Source organism: Lissotriton vulgaris, chromosome 4_1 (assembly GCF_964263255.1).
Source record: "Lissotriton vulgaris chromosome 4_1, aLisVul1.2, whole genome shotgun sequence".
In the NCBI taxonomy this organism is placed as follows: Eukaryota; Metazoa; Chordata; class Amphibia; order Caudata; family Salamandridae; genus Lissotriton; species Lissotriton vulgaris.
In genome coordinates this window covers 2070148699-2070168403 of record NC_141691.1, presented here as the reverse complement: position 1 = coordinate 2070168403, position 19705 = coordinate 2070148699, and the positions used below count along the sequence as shown (strand labels likewise).

At 42.4% G+C, this 19705-nt stretch overlaps 2 protein-coding genes across 3 annotated transcripts in view; both read right to left on the bottom strand.

Annotated features, from left to right (window-relative positions):
- The window catches only part of LOC147725029 (uncharacterized), a 40187-nt gene that overhangs the window by 9908 nt on the left and 10574 nt on the right, over nt 1-19705 (bottom strand). For both annotated transcript variants that reach the window (XM_086966492.1, XM_086966491.1), the window contains exon 2: nt 4689-4760. The gene's annotated coding sequence lies outside the window, so the exon portion shown is untranslated. The remainder of the gene's footprint in view (nt 1-4688; nt 4761-19705) is intronic.
- Nucleotides 1-19705, bottom strand: part of LOC147725030 (uncharacterized) — a 99177-nt gene that overhangs the window by 68938 nt on the left and 10534 nt on the right. Inside the window, exon 2 of the mRNA XM_086966493.1 lies at nt 4689-4760. The gene's annotated coding sequence lies outside the window, so the exon portion shown is untranslated. The remainder of the gene's footprint in view (nt 1-4688; nt 4761-19705) is intronic.

Genomic DNA, 19705 nt, shown 5'->3' with positions numbered 1-19705 from the left:
TTCTGAGCTTTGTTAAATCCTTCACTCCCCAATTTCTTAATAATTATTTCTGTTCCCCAGTTGTGTTGTATTCGCCACCTTGTCGGTGCACCGGGACGCTCCTTCGCTGGAGCAGCCGTGCGCAATACAAATAGCACTAACATAACATAACATAACATAACAATGCAAAAGTGCTTGTTCTCATCTAAACATGATGAAATTGGCCCACATCCAACTGGCACATTTAATTTAATTGTACATCTCTAGTAATGTGATACTATATGTATTCAGGGACTGTAATTTAAATGCTACAAGTGGGCATTCAGCATCCATTGTGCCACCCCTTAAAGTAGCCTTTTAAAACAGGTGGGAAGTGGAGTTTAAAACTGCCATTTTTACTTTTTAAAACATATGTAACCACTAGGGTGGGCCCTAAAAAGCCCATAGGGCAGGGTGCACTATGTCTAAAAGGTAAAACATGTGTTTCAAAATGTTACATGCTCTGGTAGTGAAAAAACCCTAAATGTGTTTTCACTACTTTAAGGGCCATCTCTCCCATTGAATAACATTAGGTTGCATTATTACATTTTATAAGTGATAGGTTTTGACAGGGCGAAGGTAGGAATGTCGTGTTTACACACTAATGAAAAATTATTTAAAATCCTCTTTAATGGCAAAAACAGATTTTAAGTCATGATTCAGAAAATGTCACTTTTAGAAAGTTTGCATTTTCATATCCTAACAATTTGGTGCCTGCTGCCAGAGTCCTGGGTCACATGGCCCTGCTACTAGGCTTTGTGTATTCCTCCCAGCGAGACAGTAGCGCTTAGGTGTGAGCAGGATGGGTCATCCTGACCGAATGAATGGGTACGGAGCGGTTCCCTACCCTTCTAGGACTACAATAGGGGCTGCCTCCAGCACACAAAAAAAAAAACATAAAACCATCCTATTGTCACCCCAGACTTCTTTGAGCCTCCCTTCAACCCAGGCTACCAGAGTAACTCCAAGGGTAAGTTGGTTGGCCTGTTCTGAGCAACAGGGACCCAACAAGTTCGAGAGGCCTCCCTACAACTAGCCCTGCCTGAACCTGCAACTGAAACTGGTTTGTGCCAAGCAACCACAGAGTTAAGCAAAGGTTAACTTACTGACTTTTGTGGTTCACAATGACAAGGATTGTGGTTGTTGCCTTAGTGGGGCTTCCACCTCTTCAACCAACAACTGAATTTCTTAAACTATCACTCGAAAAAGACATTACCATTGATGACAAAACAGTATTCACAAACTGACAAAGAGGGCAGTTGGCTAGAAAGGCTTTCATTCAAACTTTACCAAAAACTTCAAGATACCCTATCTCCTAGAGTTCCTTATTATTTAATATACCATACCACACCAGACCACATCATCTGGAACGTTCACCAAAACCACTATCATATTGACTCCCAAGAAGGACGGAGACCTGCAACATTCTAAAAATATCCAATCTTTATAGGTAATGAATACGGATTTGAAAATCATGGTCAAAAGTCTTGCCACTCACTTAATCCCCATTGTTCCCTCCTTTGTCCAACCAGAACAGTGAGTTTTTATGAAGTGCATTTCCTCTGCATCCAATGCTAGAGTTACCAACAATAATTCCAAAGCAGAGATTGATGAACAAAACACTTGATATGATATGATATATAAATGGATGCCGAGAAATTCTTTGACAAAGTAGAATGGTCATATCTTGTCAAAGCCTTGGAGTGCCATAACATCTATATACTTTCACACACTATGTTAAAACCCCCACGCCACTCCTTAAGCCTCAATCCTCGCCAATGGAATGCTGTGTGAGAAATGCCCAAAAACTGAGCAGATCTATGGACTGCAGCAACTAACATCTGTCAAGTAAATGTGTACCAACTACCTCGCCACGTAATACGTCGCTGATATATACCTATGATATGATGAAGATGAGTTTCTATGAAACCTGCTGGTTTCCTTGTAGCTCTTATACAATGCACATGACTTTCTTAATTACTCTTTTCATATTCTCGTTGATGCCTCTGCACAGTGGGGCACCATTGTTCACGCAAGAGCTGTATCAACTACTTAATAGTTGCTAGCATGGAACTCTGCCACGGCGATGCTCATATAAAAAAAAAAACTAAATTCAACTTAGTGTAGATGATCGGAATAATTACCACCTCCTCTCTCGCGATAGCCATAAATTCTGGAGAACCTGGTCCTAGTCCAGTTACAGTGATTCATTGACAGAATTATGGTATACGTTTCAAATGGGACTTTCTTGCTGACCTTGGCTTCTGGGGGACCTCATGAGGCTTCTAAATGTAAGACAGAACATCAACTTAGAGCATTAGAAAATAAGCAAACGTAGGGCCACATGTACAAAAGGATTTACCGGTTGCAAACAGAGAATCAGACCTGTGTGACACCTAATGGCCTTTTGGCACGTATTAACCCTACTTTGTGAATCGGTAACCTATTACTGAATCACAAAATAGGGTTTGAGAGTAGGTATTAAGAAGGGGTGTGCAAAGGGTGTCCCTTCCTAATAGCAATTCACAGTGGGATGTATGAATGTTTTGCAACCGGAATGCAGTCGCAAAGCATTCGCGTTTTACTGCCTACTTCAAGTAGGTGGTAACCCAGTCACAAACAGGAAGAGGTCCCCAGGGGACCCCTTCCCTTTTGAGAACAGTAGCAAATATGATTTTTATGAGTAGGCAGTGGTCCTACTCTTCATTTTTCTTTTTGAAATGCATCTCGTTTTCCGTTAAGGAAAACAGGCTGCATTAAAAAAAATTGTTGCTTTATTTAAAAGCAAACGCAGACAAGGTGGTCTGCTGTCTCCAGCAGGCCACCATCCCTGTGGTTTTAGCGATTCCTAATTGGTCACAAATTAAGACCTGCCTCATGAATATTGATGAGACAGGCCCATTTGCAACCCACTGAGATTTGCAAACAGTATCAAACGCACTGTTGTACATCGCATTTTGTGACTTCCTCATTGTGAATCGCAGAAATTCGCAATTGGAACTCATAAAATCTGGTGGTTGTGCATGTGGCCCTTAGTCCTGCTATGCTGGATGATGAGTGAGGTAAGACCTACAACAGGAAAACATGGTGGTGTGCTGCTTTGACACTTCATAATTCTCTTTACTTGAGCAACTAATGCCCCCTTTCTGTTGAGGGAGTGGCCTTGTTCTTTTGTAGAGGAAAACATTCCATGAGAGTCACCAGATGTATTTTAATTGACTTCACAGGAATCAGTCTCCAGTGCCATCAATGGGGAACTTTCTGCTAATCTTTTATCTCTTGTAGCTTTAAAAAAAAGAGGCTGTTCCTAAATGGTCTAATTCTAGTGTTATCTTTTTAGGGTTTGCTTATTCAATCCTCCCAGAAGCATTTTTCCTAAAGAGGTTCCTGACACTTAAAAAGGTATTAAATAAGAATATATATTTCTTCCCTGCATCATTGCATCAGCTACACTGAGCATCAACCTGGGATCAATTGGGCATCAACACCATGTGATAAGCCAAGTTCAGGCAACTTGTTTAGTAATGGCTGATGCAAGTTCTTCGTACTGAGCAGTCAAATCACCACTGCATTCACCTTCCACCCTCAGCACTCATCTTCATCCACTACCACTCACAGCTATCCACTACAATTCACATTATCCCGTTTCCACTTTTCTTTAGGACAAACTACTCTTCCCTCTCTCTTGACCTTCCTAGATCAGACTTTTGTTGTAAATTCAAGGATACCAACAGATACTGGCATCACTCATTCATGGGGACTTTGTGGTTCAGAGGTGGTGCTAACCAAGGTCCCCCAAGTTCCTCGTGGGAAAAGAACTGTTTCTTTGCAAAGGCCTCTGCACACTGCTTGGATAGGGGTTCCCATGGTATGTCTCTGAATATCCAATAGGGTGTGAATCCTTTCAGCATAGTGTACGGTCGGTTTCTATGTGGACTAAGGGCCTGATTTAGATCTTACAATTTGTTCTGCAGTTGCATTTCCGCTGTATTTCCCGCCTGCGGCTAGGCGGTCCATGCGCCCTTTTTGGATGCTGGAGGGTTCATGGACGATAGTCCATCCGAGTGCCACGGTCTCTGACACATTTTTCTGTCTATGTTGATGCCATCATAGGCAAAAGTGTCATGAATAATTATCTTGCTTACACATCATAATCTGGTATGTGTAATTAAGGCATAGAAAGTAACATTTATTGTTGTAGGAAAAAACCCACCCCTTTCCCGTGCACCAGCACTCCATATATATATAAATGTATTGTTTGCGTTATATTTGGTATATTGTTTGGTGAAACTGTATTAAGTTTGAAAACTCACTGTATGTAAATCAGGCTTGGGTGGTAAGAATTGCAAAAAACATTTTTTGTAAGTCTTGCATCTTTGGTGTTGCACAAGCGTTGTATTGGATATTATGGCGTTCACAGCAGCACGAACATAATGACATTAATGGAAGAGTTCTACAGCTACCGATCTTAGCAGTAATTTGTCTTGACAGAAGAAGCGCCTCTTCACGTACGGTCACGCTGGAACGTGACAATACATGATAGGTGCTTAGGGTGTGACTGACTGGGGTGCAGCAGGCCTATAATAGCCACACCCATCTTTCCAGAAGGCGCTTAACCTTCCGCTCTCTTTCCAAACAGGAACCACAACTCGTGAAACCCTTTAACTTACCTTCATTACCGCACATCACGATTCTGGAATCTTGGCTTGGATTTTCTTCTTTCTTCTCACCAACAGCAGGATCTGCAAAGAATGAAAAGAAAGAAGATAAGTAACTTTAAATCGTATCTTTGGCGCCCAACGCAAGAAAAGTAACTTTTTGAATACTTCTTTTAATAGGGACACTCGGACTTGTTTGTTGCTAAAAGACTTAATTACTAATCTCTCATTCTGATTTAAGAAATGAAAGACAATACTATGACTAAGCTTTGAAGACATTAGAATGTGTAATGTCAGTTGATTTATTTCAGAACTAATGACAAGGGAAAAACACTTGTAGAATGTTATCTTGTGTTTGAATTCTTTTCTTCAAGTAATAGGAACAGCGCACATGCAATTCACAGTACTTTTTAAGTAAGTTATGTTTTTTGGTGATTTAAAGGAGAGAAGAAGTGCTCAAGATTAAGGAAAGGTTCTGTGGTATTTATTCTACTGTTTCCGTTCCAGCCAATAAATACTGCACCGCACAAGGCTACCTGTTCCTCGAGTTCCATTCTTCAAAACCACGTGTTGCAGGGATTCTGCTCAGACACAGAACTGTGCAGAGACCCAGGACATCAGTGAATTGTGGTGGACCAAAAAAACTCACCTCAGTACCTAGAACCTCTAACCGACTAGCATCAGTGTCACATTAGCTCTTCATCCTATAGCAAAGGTACCAATGATTAGACAACCCATTACATGCAACTTAGGTTACTCTCAGGTATGGTGGGACTCAAGAACACTCTTTCGTTATATTCTCATACTGTTGTAAACGTATCTAGGGCTCTAGTGTAATTTTCCCAATTCATACCCTTATATAGGTATAACTTATCATATCCTTATATAGGCATAAGAATCATAACCATATTTAGACAAAGCCAATGCAGTCCAAATACCGCATGGCTACTTCCACTAAGCTCCTAGAGTACAACGAGTTCTTGAAGACAACCAGCCTTCAGCAGCCCGGGACTTCCCCCTGCTTCAGTATTGATTTGTCCCAGAACTCCTGGAGTGTGTAAAGAACTGCGAGTTCTTAGTGACGTTATTCTGTCCACCCTTACGTCAAACTCGACACCTTCCAGGTATAAATATGCCCACATCTGCCCTAGTAAACACACAGTGGTTTTGGAGCAGATCGACTGACTACTTGCCCGACGCCCTGCTGTAGCGAGTGCCGAAGGAAGCCGACCCTCCAACTGACGCACTGAGAGTGTCGTAATTTGGCAGTGATCAGGTTAGCGTTCAGCTTTGCTACAGGAATTTCCCCTTATCTTGACCATGATGTTCGGGGGCCATTTTGAGAACACTGGCGTCCATTTTATATGAACGCGCTGCCTCGTGGTCAGCATGCCCTTTTGTCCTTCCTCTGTACCACTGACCACCTAACTTGCCCAGCAACAGGCTATTTTTAGTACTGGACAAGCTTGCACATGCGTAGTTAAACCCTCTGTACTAGTGGACAGTCATCACTTAGGAATGTTCCCCAAACTGACCAGTAGTGTTAGAACTCCTCCCATGAGTTGGCTGTGTTCCAAAAATGTCCTTATATGTACCTAAACTGAGCAAATGTGTTCCGCCTACTCTTTTTATTACTGTAAAACTGTATAAAAGAGGTCTCGCACCGATGTTCGGTGTGATACTTCTTGCATTGCCGAAGAGTGCTGTAGGAATGTACCACCACCCCTTGGGGTCCTAATAAACTTGTCTTTTGCATTTCTAGTTTCCGTGCCAACTTCTGTTTTATGGTGTAAGCGGTTTTGCGGAATATGTAGGTCTGGAGAACCCAATACCACAAATTGGCGACCACGAAGGGACTCATCGGCGACTCGGATGCCCGAAGGAGAGGTCGTGACGAAGGATTGGAAACTCGCCATGGACGCGTACGCTGTCACTGAATGACCCGAGTCTTGGCACCCACGGTGATTTCTTCCTTTCCTTCTGATCTGACCTTCCAGGTGGCGCCGGTCCTCGACTGAGATCCTGATCGTTCGAGTTGTCGTACAGTGCCTGTTTGGCTGATTCCATTAAGGAACTTGGCAGTTGGAACCTGGATACTTGAGAATTTGGTAAGCTTGTGATTGGTAAGATAGTCTACGGACGCTTACTGTGGCTTTTTTGGATTTGTTTTGAGTTAGCTAACATTTGGTTCTATGACTTGAGTTATATGTGCAGTGCACTTCACATAGGCAGGCAATGTAGAGATATTTCTCTAATTTCGTATTTGTTTGAACGGCACACCTTGTGTGAAGTATGTTAAGTGCCATTTTTGTAATATCGCGTTTCCGTGATATTTTTGACATGCCTGTTTTAAGCACACTTCGAGGAATGTGCTGTTTTGGAAAAGGTACCAATTATCGATTAAATGCATCTCAGCCGGCTCCCCCAGAGGGGACACCTAATCGCGAAATGTACGTTAAATTTGGCATTCCCCCTATTATATACAGTACATTATGGCACAAGTATACTAAATCTTATCACAAATTGCAATGGCCACTACATGGGTCGTTTGATTTTCGAAAGGTTCAGTATGTGGAGCAATGTTTGTTTCAGCGCAGGTCTAGACAAGATATGTTTGATTGTGTACGTATGTGGGAGAAAGCGGTGCGTGAGCGAATGAAGCGTGAACAAGCCTTGGCAGACAAAGAGCAGCGAAAGGCTGCTCGTGATAAAGTTTTACAGCTGGAGGAAAAAGAGTTGCAGGAAAAGAAAGAGAGGGAAGCACGGGAACGTAATTTGCAAACGAATGGTCAATTCCCTATTCGACGTCCTCTTTATCCTGTCCTTACTAATGAATCTGATGATTTTTCATTATTAGACCATTGCCCGCCTCCATATGTTCCACCTACGGCCCCAGCTGAGGATTCAGACGGAGACGATCAAGGGGGTAGTCGTACTAGGCTAAGTGCTGGCGAAGCTGCGGAATTGCATAGTTTTGCTCGAAAACGTAATCTTAAGTCGATAACTATTTCAGAGATTGATGACCATATGCGTAAGTGGTCTGAGCAAGAACAGTTGTATTTCTTGAGCCATTTTGGAGATGAAGTTGTAGAACGATTTAGAAAGTATTCAACTGATTTGGAGCCTAAGGATGTATCAGTTGGCCGTGAGAATATGCATAAAGGTCTTTTTGTTATTGCAGATGCGGATCGTTTTTATCAACGATTGGTCCAGCTACGGGATGAGGCGTCAAGATTACGGGAGGCGAGAAAGGCATCAGATGTGCCTGCGCTAAGATCGACAGAGAAATCCAAAGAGTGCCCTATCTTTGGAGCAGATAAGAGTTCTACAGTTCATGTTATGCCTATGCTTGAAGCTGCACCTCTATATGTCCCTCCTAAAGGGCAAGGTACAAGCGATGACAAATTGTCTGTTGATGCAAAGGGTTATTTTATATATAATTGGGTTTATACACCGTGGAACAGAACAGATGTCATGGCACTCAAAGCTGCTCTGCCTGACCCCCGTAAGATTCCGGCAGCTTTCTATGAAGGAGTGGAAGGGGCTATTTCTTCGTGTGCTATGACATTAGTTGATATTGATCTTTTCTTTGGATTAATATTGCCTCCCGATATGTGGAGGGCGATCGTAAGTTCGATGATCAAGCGATCCTGGGGGCGGATTGGAAAATTTTAGCTCAAGCCGATTTGGATAGGGAGCCCGCGTGTAAGCCATGCCAATTAATTTTAGATCTCCCGGTGGCTATTTTGAATAAGTTAAAAACGCTTGTTCCTCCTAAAAAGATTGATTGGACCATGTTAGCCTCTTGTAAGCAGAAGGCGGATGAGTCCGTTTCTGACTTCTTCTCACGTTTCGAGGAAGCATTTCATGATTACAGTGGGCAATTATTAACAGAGGACATGGGTAGGCATTTATTCGTTGACAAGTATGTAGCAAATCTCCTACCGGAGATTGCAAAACGTTTAAAGACCAGTGAAAGTTCCTGGACCACGGCGACCCCTGCTTCTTTATTGACTATGGCTCAGTATTATGAGCGACAGGAATTGGAGGCTAAAGAAAGTACTGATAAGAAAGCGAAGGAATTAAAGACGAAAGTGATGTTGGCTCAGGTTTATGCTACACAGCCGAGAGGGAATGATAGAGGTAGGCGTGGATCGTACGGTGCGTCTTCTGGTCGTACCGACATTTCCGAGGATCAGTGTGCATACTGTAAACAGTTTGGACATTGGGCCTTAGACTGTCCGGTACTTCGAGAACAACGTAATCAGCGTGGTCGAGGAGGTGGAAGGACACGGAATAGTTATTCAGGAGCGAGGGGTGGAGCGAGCGATCGTGGTAGGTTTGAAGCGAGGGGTCGTGGTCAGGCTGATAGTAATACTTTTGATCGACGGAATCAGTATCAGATAGCTGAGGGTGAGTTTACTGAGTCCCAGGATTATGTACATGCATAGGATTGCGTAGGATGGGGTGTGGAATCGGTTGAAGTACCAGTAGATCAAAGAGGTCCATATGTATCAGCGGACGTTTTGGGTTCTACTGATCAGTTACTGGTTGATACAGGGGCTACTCGTAGTGCTCTGTCTAAACACTTGGTTCCAAGGGCTCCCCTGTCTGGCGAAATGATTACATCGATAGGGTTCGATGGAACACCCTCTCTTAGCCCATTGTCACAACCCCTTACATTTCACATTGACAAATTTCTTGCCCCGTGCCCGTTTTTATTGTCACCAAACACCCCAGACAATATTATGGGAATAGATATGCTTAAATATTTTCGAGCAACAATACGCTGCGCTCCTGAAGGGGTGCAGGTTATTTTGAATGACAATTACCCAGATGTAGAGAGATTGTGCCCCATGCAAGAGATCGAGGCGTTAGCCTCTCTCCCAAAAACGTTATGGGCTACTTCAGACACTCGTATCACTGTAAAGGAGGGAGCGTCTCTGCCTCGTGTACCACAGTATAAAATCTCCAGGGAAGGTGAAGTTGCTTTAACGCATATTGTACATGATTTGATTATTGCAGGCGTGGTAGAGGAAGTTCCCTATAATGTCTGTAATAGCCCTATTCTTCCGATTCTAAAGGAAGATACTGATGACAAGATCTATCGGTTTATTATTGATTTGAGAGAAATTAACAAGATAGTGGTGCCCCAATACCCAGTGGTGTCTGATATTACCACCCTACTTACTTTGATTCCGCCCACAGCCACTACCTTCACCGTGATAGACCTGAAAAATGCTTTATTTTCCATTCCCATCCATCCTGATAGCCGATATTTGTTTGGCTTCACATTAAATAATAAATCGTATAGATTTTGTTGAGTTCCTCAAGGTTATACTGAAAGTCCTAGCATTTATAGCCAGGCTCTAAAAAGGCAGCTTGATTCTTTCGATTTACAGTCTGGAGTGGCTCTCATTCAATATGTTGATGACATTTTACTTGCAGCAGGCACGCAGGAACAATGTGAGGAGAGTAGTCTTGCTCTGCTTTCTTTTCTTGCTCAGAATAATCACAAGGTTTCTAGGAAAAAGCTACAATATTGTAGACCAAAGGTGACTTACCTCGGTCTTCTTTTGTCTAAGGAGGGACGTGCATTGACATCTGATCGAATCCAAGCGATTTTAGATACACCAGTCCCCCGCACTCAGAGAGATGTTCGTGCTTTCATAGGTTTAACGTCTTTTTGTAGGCAGTGGATAATGGGGTTTTCACATATTATAAAACCTTTGTTAGCATTATTGTCCAAAACTACACCGCTTCCCCTTGAATGGACAAATGAATGTCAGAATGCTTTTGAACAATTGAGACAAGCTCTTTGTTCTGCACCAGTACTAGGTACGCCAGATTATACGAAGATTTTTACATTATACGTACACAAGAAGGATGAGTGTGCATTGTCAGTCCTAGTGCAGACACACGGGGATAAACAGAGACCATGTGCGTATTTCTCGGCAGTACTTGACCCCGTAGCACGAGGATTACCTGGGTGTTTTCGAGCAGTCGCAGCAACAGCAGTGGCTATACGACAGAGTGAGGGAATAGTTTTGTCACATAAATTGTTGGTGTTAGTTCCCCATGCGGTAGATGCTCTGTTAAATCAAACAAAGATCCAGTACTTAACGAGTGCACGTTTAACAGGATATGAGCGAACGCTGTTGGCGCCACATATCACACTAAAGAGATGTGCTACTCTGAACCCTGCTACTTTATTGCCGTATCCAGTTGCTGAGGGCCAGGAGGAAGAACACCATGATTGTGTTTTCCTGACTGAAGAACAAACAAAAGGTCGTATTGACTTACAGGATACGCCACTTCCAGATGTAGATGGAGAACTATGGGTTGATGGATCGTGTTTAAGGTTGCCAGATGGTACAACTTCTGCAGCATATGCGATCACGACACTTAAGACAGTGGTAGAAGCAGCACGAATACCACAGAAATCAGCCCAAGCAGCGGAATTGATAGCCTTAACAAGAGCATGTGAATTAAGTGCTGGTTTATGTGTGAACATCTACACTGATAGCCGTTACGCCTTTGGAGTAGCGCATGATTTTGGCCTACTCTGCAGAGAGCGAGGGTTTTTGACTTCACACGGAGTGCACATTATGCATGGAGAACTAGTGCGGGATCTCCTGAATGCGCTACTATGTCCAAAGAAAGTGGCGATAATTAAATGCAGTGCACATAAGAAAGTGACAAACAAAGTAGGACAAGGAAACGCTTTTGCAGATTGCATAGCGAGGGAAACTGCTATGTTACAAAATGCCTCGCCGATGTATGTGGTGAAATCACAGGCTGAGCGATGGCATGATGCTAGAGAGGAGATACTAGACATTCAGAAATCAGCGTCTGAAGCAGAACTCGCAACCTGGGCAACAGAGGGAGTGTTGGACGATGAGGGTTGTTGGAGAAGCAAAGATATGGAGAGATGGAAATAGCCTGCAGCTTACTTGCAGGCAATGGTTCAAATGACACATGGATTGGCACATGTTGGAGCTCTCGCAATTACTAAATTGCTTACGTGAGTCTGGGAGCATCCTGAGATTGCCAATACGGCCAACAGAGTAGTGCAGACCTGTCTGATATGCTTGCAGTACAATCCTGCTAAAGGGACGTATACTCCAAAGGGAGGGTTTGTTCCACCTACTGCACCATTCGAAGTACTGCAAATGGATAACATCCAGCTTGAGCGTTGCAATAACCTTAAGTATGTCTTACTGGTGGTGTGTGCTTTCAGTAAGTGGATTGAGGCTTTCCCCACGAAGGATAATACAGCGCTGACAACAGCTAAGGTTTTGCTCAAAGAGTACTTCCCACGCTATGGTGTTTGTAAATTTCTGTGGAGTGATAATGGTCCTCATTTTATTGGGAAAATTGTGGAATACGTCATGAAGGGATTGGGTATTCAGCAAAAGTTTCATGCTGTATTCCATCCGCAGTCAGCAGGTCTGGTGGAAAGGTATAATGCTACTCTGAAACTGAAGCTAGCAAAGATCGTGGCATCTACGTCTTTGAAATGGCCGGATGCTCTGCCTCTAGCATTGCTATCTATTAGATCAGTGCCCCATTCCCGAACTGGCCTCACACCTTATGAAGTGGTGTTTGGAAGGCCTATGAATATATGGGGAGTTCCTAAACCCCGGTTGTTACATGATGTGCCTTGTATAATGATGAACAATTATTTGGCACGATTAACAAATGATTTACTTTCTATTCATCAACAGGTTCGAGAAGCGCTCCCCGACAATTCCATTGGAGAGGCTCATAATCTTCGTCCTGGCGACCACGTGATGATCCGGTCCTTTGAGAGAACCAGCAGCTTGGAGCCGAGGTGGCGTGGCCCTGAGCAAGTGTTGCTGGCCACTCGGACGGCTGTGCGAGTCACGAATAAGAAGCGGTGGGTGCATTCTACTCATTGTCGTCGTGTTTCTCCGGATCTGGTGAACCCCACTGTGCCGTCTGATTATCGAGACATCTTGGACGAAGAGAAGAGCCCAGCTGTTACGTCTACTGAATCGGAGGGAGCCTTCCCGGACCACACTGTCTCTGGTGGAGAGAGATATAATCTACGGCCAAGAAAAGCAGTTGTTTTGTGCGAGACTGGTTGAGTTACCGCTCCAGGTTTGTGAAACGGAAGCCGGGAATATCAAGGGGGGGGGGATCAGTTCTGCCAAGTGTAGCGACACCCATCTTGAATCTCGGAGAAGAAACCAACGGCTACCTCGGAGCTCAGCACTCATATTTTTATTTTTTAGTTGCTTTCTTTTTGAGACATTTGTACTTTGAACTATGGCACCTTCTACGATGCGGAATAGGAGAATTCTTGGGGCAGTACTTTTTGTTATGACCATAGTGGTGATAGCGGTAATAGCTTGGGTGGTAGAACGATTGGTTCCGGCAAGAGAATACTTATTGCCTACTACCCCAATTCCATCCGAACATTTTCATTTCACTTTGCCCTATCATGAAGAACGACATAGACAGACTTATCTAAATTACAGTTTCATTCAGATTTTACATCACACCCATAATATGACGAACACTTCGAACTGTTGGGTATGTGGAATGTTGCCTGGACATCAAAAGAAAGGAGGCACTCCGCTTATTCCTCTCCCGTTCTCTCACAATGGTTCTTGTAATGCTTGGTACACTCTTCTGTTCACTTTGAGATGGCCGACAAAAGGTGGATTCCTTTTTCGGCTCAATAAAGTATGCTATAATGATTGAGATGGTTACCCGCAAGCAGAAAGAACTAAATTTGAATGGGAAGAATATCGACCAGATAATGTATCTTCTCCTCGAGTTTATACGAATCAGAGAAATGTAAATATGTCCAGCCTGCACGTGATTACAGTTATTGATACTAAAGCGGATTTATGTGTCCGAAATGTGTCCGAAATAAAGGTACAATCCCAGTAGGAAGAAGTGAATGTAATACTACTCTCACCTTCGACACTCCAAATGGTATTACCTTTGTGGCTTCACGAAACACTTACTTTATTTGTGGAAATAAAGGTTATCACCGTCTCCCTATAGGATGGTTAGGAACATGTTATATATCTTTTGTATTACCTCCTGTGTTTATTGCCCCGCCTATGTATCATAACGATTTTGTGTTATACCATGATTTTATACTAAATAGAGTGAAGAGAACATTAGCAATTGATTAAATTGACCAGACGGATACCTTCCTGCAGCAATATGTTGATTTTAATTTAGGCCTCTTTTCATTTGTTGGTGCTGCTCTAAATAGCATAAAGATTAGACGACTGACACGTGTTGTGGAAGCCGTTGCTAATGAGACCGTTTTTGCTTTAGGGAATTTGACTGAGGAACTTCAAATTACCAGAATTGTCACGCTCCAGAACAGAATGGTTCTAGACGTAGTGTTAGCTGATCGTGGGGGTACATGGCGTATTATCGGAAGTATTTGCTGCGTGTATGTACCTGATAACTCACCTTCTGTATATGATGCTATCTCTAAATTGCACAACATAGCTGCTGAAATACATCCTGATAATGGTACCTGGACACTTTCGGGTTGGTTTTGGACGATGCTTAGTACTTGGGGCTGGAAACTGCTGACAATTCTATGTATTATAATTGGGATACTCTTCTTTCTATGCCTATGTATTCAGTGTGGCCCTATGTTATGTTCTATGTGCATTTCTGCTTGTATTCCATCCAAACGAGCTCTTGTCAAGAATGAGCAAATGATCAATAGAGAAATAACGAATATTATGTCAATCAATATTGACGATGAATACCCTGATTGCGTCCATTATGAGGTAGCTTCAGCTAAACGCTAAAAGGGTCGTCTGTCGTAATTTGGCAGTGATCAGGTTAGCGTTCAGCTTTGCTACACGAATTTCCCCTTATCTTGACCATGATGTTCGGGGGCCATTTTGAAAACACTGGCGTCCATTTTATATAAACGCACTGCCTGGTGGTCAGCATGCCCTTTTGTCCTTCCTCTGTACCACTGACCACCTAACTTGCCCAGCAACAGGCTATTTTTAGTACTGGACAAGCTTGCACATGCGTACCTAAACCCTCTGTACTAGTGGACAGTCATCACTTAGGAATGTTCCCCAAACTGACCAGTAGTGTTATAACTCCTCCCATGAGTTGGCTGTGTTCCAAAAATGTCCTTATATGTACCTAAACTGAGCAAATGTGTTCTGCCTACTCTTTTTATTACTGTAAAACTGTATAAAAGAGGTCTCGCACCGATGTTCGGTGTGATACTTCTTGCATTGCCGAAGGGTGCTGTAGGAATGTACCACCACCCCATGGGGTCCTAATAAACTTGTCTTTTGCATTTCTAGTTTCCGTGCCAACTTCTGTTTTATGGTGTAAGCGGTTTTGCGGAATATGTAGGTCTGGAGAACCCAATACCACAAGAGAGACACTCTCTTTTCTCCTGCCGAGAAATCCAGCTCCAGTGTTTCCTTGCTACCCTTGTGGGCTACTGGGAGATCGAGTCCTGAGAGAGAGATACAAGACCTCCTTCATTCCATAACCAAGGTACGGAGCTGATTAGACCCTTAGAGAATTCTTGGATAGATTCTTGGCAGAAACTATTTAACTCAAGCTACACCTCACTGACTTCTTCCCTTGTAATAGGCTTAGGTTAGGTACACCGGGGTAGGCGTATTTTAGATGCACCAGTTGAGTACTTTTAGTCATTATTTATCATTGTATGTATTTTATCTATTTCATGTATCTTATGGATTAGAAACCATATAAATGCTTTTACAGTATTATTTCATAATACTCCTTTTACTGTAAGTACTTTACTTCATAGCAAGTATTAGGATTGTTGCAATTCACTTCTCTTGCATGAGAAAGAAGACTGCTCAATAAATAACCCTTTTTATTGAAAACGCCGGTCTCTCTATTTTCTCTGCAAAAACTCTGGTGAAACGAAGCATGCAAGATTGACTGAGTGAAATAGCCATCTATTGTTTCCGCGACTCTGGAGATATACTCCTTATTCTTGGGGAGCAAAGTTGTCATGTTATATGGTTGTCAGAAAATAATCCCTTCTTGTGTACTCGAGAACGTTTCTAGTGACCTCTGAGCTAGCTCACAATTAAGTCTAACATATTCAATAGAGACCGAGTCGAACTAAGTCCTACGTCTAAACTATCATTTATGTTATTCCAATACGCAGAGCCTATTGGGAATATAGGAACTACACTACAATACCAGTCCACAACATGGGTAAAAAAGAGACACAATAAAGTTTAAAATATTTATTTTAACGCGTGCTCTAAGATGCAGTATTTTTGCGAGCATAAGCAGACATATGATTAACAATAATACGATCAGCATTGTTAAAACTCCATAAAACACAAAAGGAGAAATCATATTATAATGATGGCGGGAACAGGTTATATAGCACCTAGTATGCCACCCTCGCTAGCAAGGAACTATGTTTATAAAATATAGAAGGTCTCTTACGCTTGAATAGGGGACCCCATACCTCCAAGATCAGCAGACGTGAATCACATCAGGATCTGCAAAAGCTCTCGGTCTCTCTGGAAACAGGCTGCCTTTCAGAGTGTCTAAATCATGCATGCAGTGTGATATTAAAGATGCCAGGATTCCAGCTAGCTGCAGCTGCATGCATGTTATGTCTAGTGCATGAGAAGATCAGCCCGAACAACACCGAACATTGTTTTGATAACCTTGGAGGCTTCAGCTCTCACTGTGCAGACTAAGGTCGAACTGTAAGTCTAGGGACGTTGAAAACAAGCCATTCTCATGTGAAGCAATTCACGCAGCCTATCTTACAACAACAATTACATATAGTGTTGTGTGCAAAAGCAGCAAAAAGGTAAAATGGTGTTTAAACTTGTAATAAGCCTATGCGAACATAGCAATGTGCGCAAGTTAGGCCCAGCCCTCACTACACACGGAACAAGAAATACTGAGACGTAGGCCAGACAATCTCTGTTCGCATGTAGGCTTTATTCCTAAATAGAAGTTCTCTTTAAAGAAGCCAATGAATAAATGTAGTAAACGAAAATACTACTCTAAACCAAAAGTTAACAATCTACTTGTTGCTTCACAGGTCCACAACAAGAATTTAACCACGCCCAGTATCCAGCCCTCCTCCTGATATTTCTAATTTATAACTTGATTGTGAGTTCAATCACAAGTTATTATTAGTAATTTAGGAATTTGGTCCCTTGCGTCCCTGCGAAACCTTTATTACGCCAGTACATGCAAGATACGGTAAAAGACTGTGTAGTAGCTTGACAAAAAGCGGTGGGTGAAGGGAGCTCAGCCCATTTCTCTGCCTGGCAAATTACGATGTGCCTTCCCGCCAGCATAACATTGGTGGGTAAACCTCCACAACTCGGTTGGGGTTTTCGAAGAAATATATGTAGGTAGAATGTTACCTCTTTCTTTTCCATTTTCATTTCAGCAATGAACCCAATTGTCTAAGTCCTTCCTTTGCTGCTGCTGCTACTTAATCACAAGGCAAATCAACCTAGGCGTTGCCTGACTCGAAGGTAAGCTTCTTTTTTACTTGTTTCCATTTGAATTGTCTGTTTTGCATTAGCTCTGTATTCCTGCTCTTGTAAATCTCTCCTACAAACAATATATTGCTAATGTGTATTACATATGTGTGTAATGTTGGAGTTGTAAAAAATTTGTCTTTTTTCACAATTGCTGCAAGCTGCAGTCATGATATTGGACACTTACACAAAAATTTACATCAATCAAAAAAATCAAAAAGTGTCTATACAGGTGTTTAATTTTTTTCGTTAACTATATAATTATAAACACATGAATCACATTATTGGAATCATTTAAATGTAATATAATGTTTAAATTGCACTAGACAAGGTGAAACTTTTTTTAATTATTGTAAAATCAATGGGCATTTGAAACTTAAATCATTTCATACATTTATTAATGTAACATTTCCCCTTGTCTTTTTTTTCTCCTCATCTCACCAAATAAGCGTCTGCAATTCTTCAAAAGCTGCCCCTCCGACCTATACACCTGCGGCTGCTGCATTCGCTTTGGTCTTAGCCCGGAACCAGACCTGCCCCTTCCTGTGGCTTGGTGTAATCATAGGACCGAGAAGAGCCAAAGGTAGTTATACTAACCTCAGACCTCTACCCAACGTTGTAAAGGTCTGTCACTTGTTCAAACAGTTCTCATTCCCTCTTCCCTGGTCCAATCGCGCCACTTTGGATGCAGCTTTAACCCAGTCTTCAGGCTTGGGAGGCAAAGGGTCCCTCAAATTCAGACAGATTTCCCTTTGTGCTAACAATACAAGGTATAACACTAAGCCTCTGTGCATATAGCTCATCTTATTACTTGAGGTGCCATCATCTCCAAACAAAACAAAAGTCAGATTTAAAGTAATTTTCTCTCCAAAGATACCACACAGGGCCTCCTAGACTTTTTGTTTTTTTGAGAGGAGTAGAGGACTCATAAAAAATATGAAGATCGTTGGCTTTGATGAAATCACACCTAGGACATTTAGGAGAGGAGAGTGGAGCAAACGTGGCTATCCTAGCAGGAGTGTAGTATAATTGAGGACAAAAAATGGTTCTTTTTAAGATTCGCCACCTTAACATACTTATATAATAACTTCATAGAGGGTTCATATAGATCTTCAATGTCACATTCCAGAGGTACTGGATTCCATAGTAGATATTGCGAGGGGCATTCTTTCTCCTCTGCCTCTAAAGACTTTTTATACCATTTGGAGATTTTCGTGACATCTTGAAAGGATTTCTCCACCTCCCAATCCTCATGTATTTCCCTCTTCTCTGCTGCAAACCAGGAGGTTAATTGCTTGTATTTAAATCTAGAGAGGCAGTTTCCAATCCTAGCTCTTAAAACCTCCCATGGATGAACCCCCTCTGATTATACCAACTCCAAACATATAGCAATACCCGCTTTTTTGATTGATGTTGTAAGCAAGCCTGTCCTTAAGGCATTCCGGGGTCCCAGGGGATTCCCAGATTGGGGCGAACTCAGAATAGTACCCTATCCCCAATCTTCTTCTGACCACATACCACAACCTAAGAGCGACCTACAGTACTTTCAGCCACACTTTAAAGTATCTTGGTGCCTCAAATTTATATAGGAAGCCCTCTTCACCATCCAGCCCTGTCATTTCAGCCAAAAGTCTGCCCCAAGATGACTCATCTGGCTTCATAAGCAGCACCAGATATTTTTAAATAGAAAATAAATAAAGTACCACTTAATATCCAAGAGGGCCAACCCTCCTTTAATAAGCCTACGCCTCAATTTTTTCCAAGTCAATCTGGCACCTTTATAGGCCCAGATAAAACTTGTGATTTTACTCTGGATTTTACTAATATGTCAATTTCTGGAAAAGTAAGGGGGATGGCATTCAAAAGATATGTTATTTTAGGAAGAATAATCATTTTGATTAAGTTGACCGTGCCATATATAGTTAAAGGGAGTTTCTTCCACCTAGCTAATAGGTGGTCCATTTCTTTTATGGTCCTATTACGTTTCTCTGTGGAATTTTCTTAATATCCTTGATGATTATTATACCTACATATTCAAATTCTTGGCTTGTTCTCCCCCCCCCCCAACCCGGTTGTCCATGTTCCAGCACATCACCTTCGGTTTTGGGAGTGTTTGCTAGATAGCCCGACAATGATTCAAATTCCTCTAACAAGCCTTCTACCCCGGGTAGTAGCACCGCGGGGTTATCGGTATATAACAGCAGATCATCTGCATATAATGTGACCTTGCTTGAACGGTGTGAGGGCCCAAAGCGGGGCTTCAGGGGCATAGGGTGCATGATGCACCACATTCCTTATTACAAATTCCCATCCGGAGGCCACGTATCTTAAAATATATGGGAATCGTTCAGGGACCCGTGAGCCCATCATAAGAAGGTCAGGGAGCGCTGTTTCCAAGTGGGTGCCCATCAGTAGTCTCTTCTCCCAGTTATCATTCTCGTCAAGGCACTGCACCGCGTGTTGCAGCTGTGTTGCCATATAATAATTTAAGCGAGG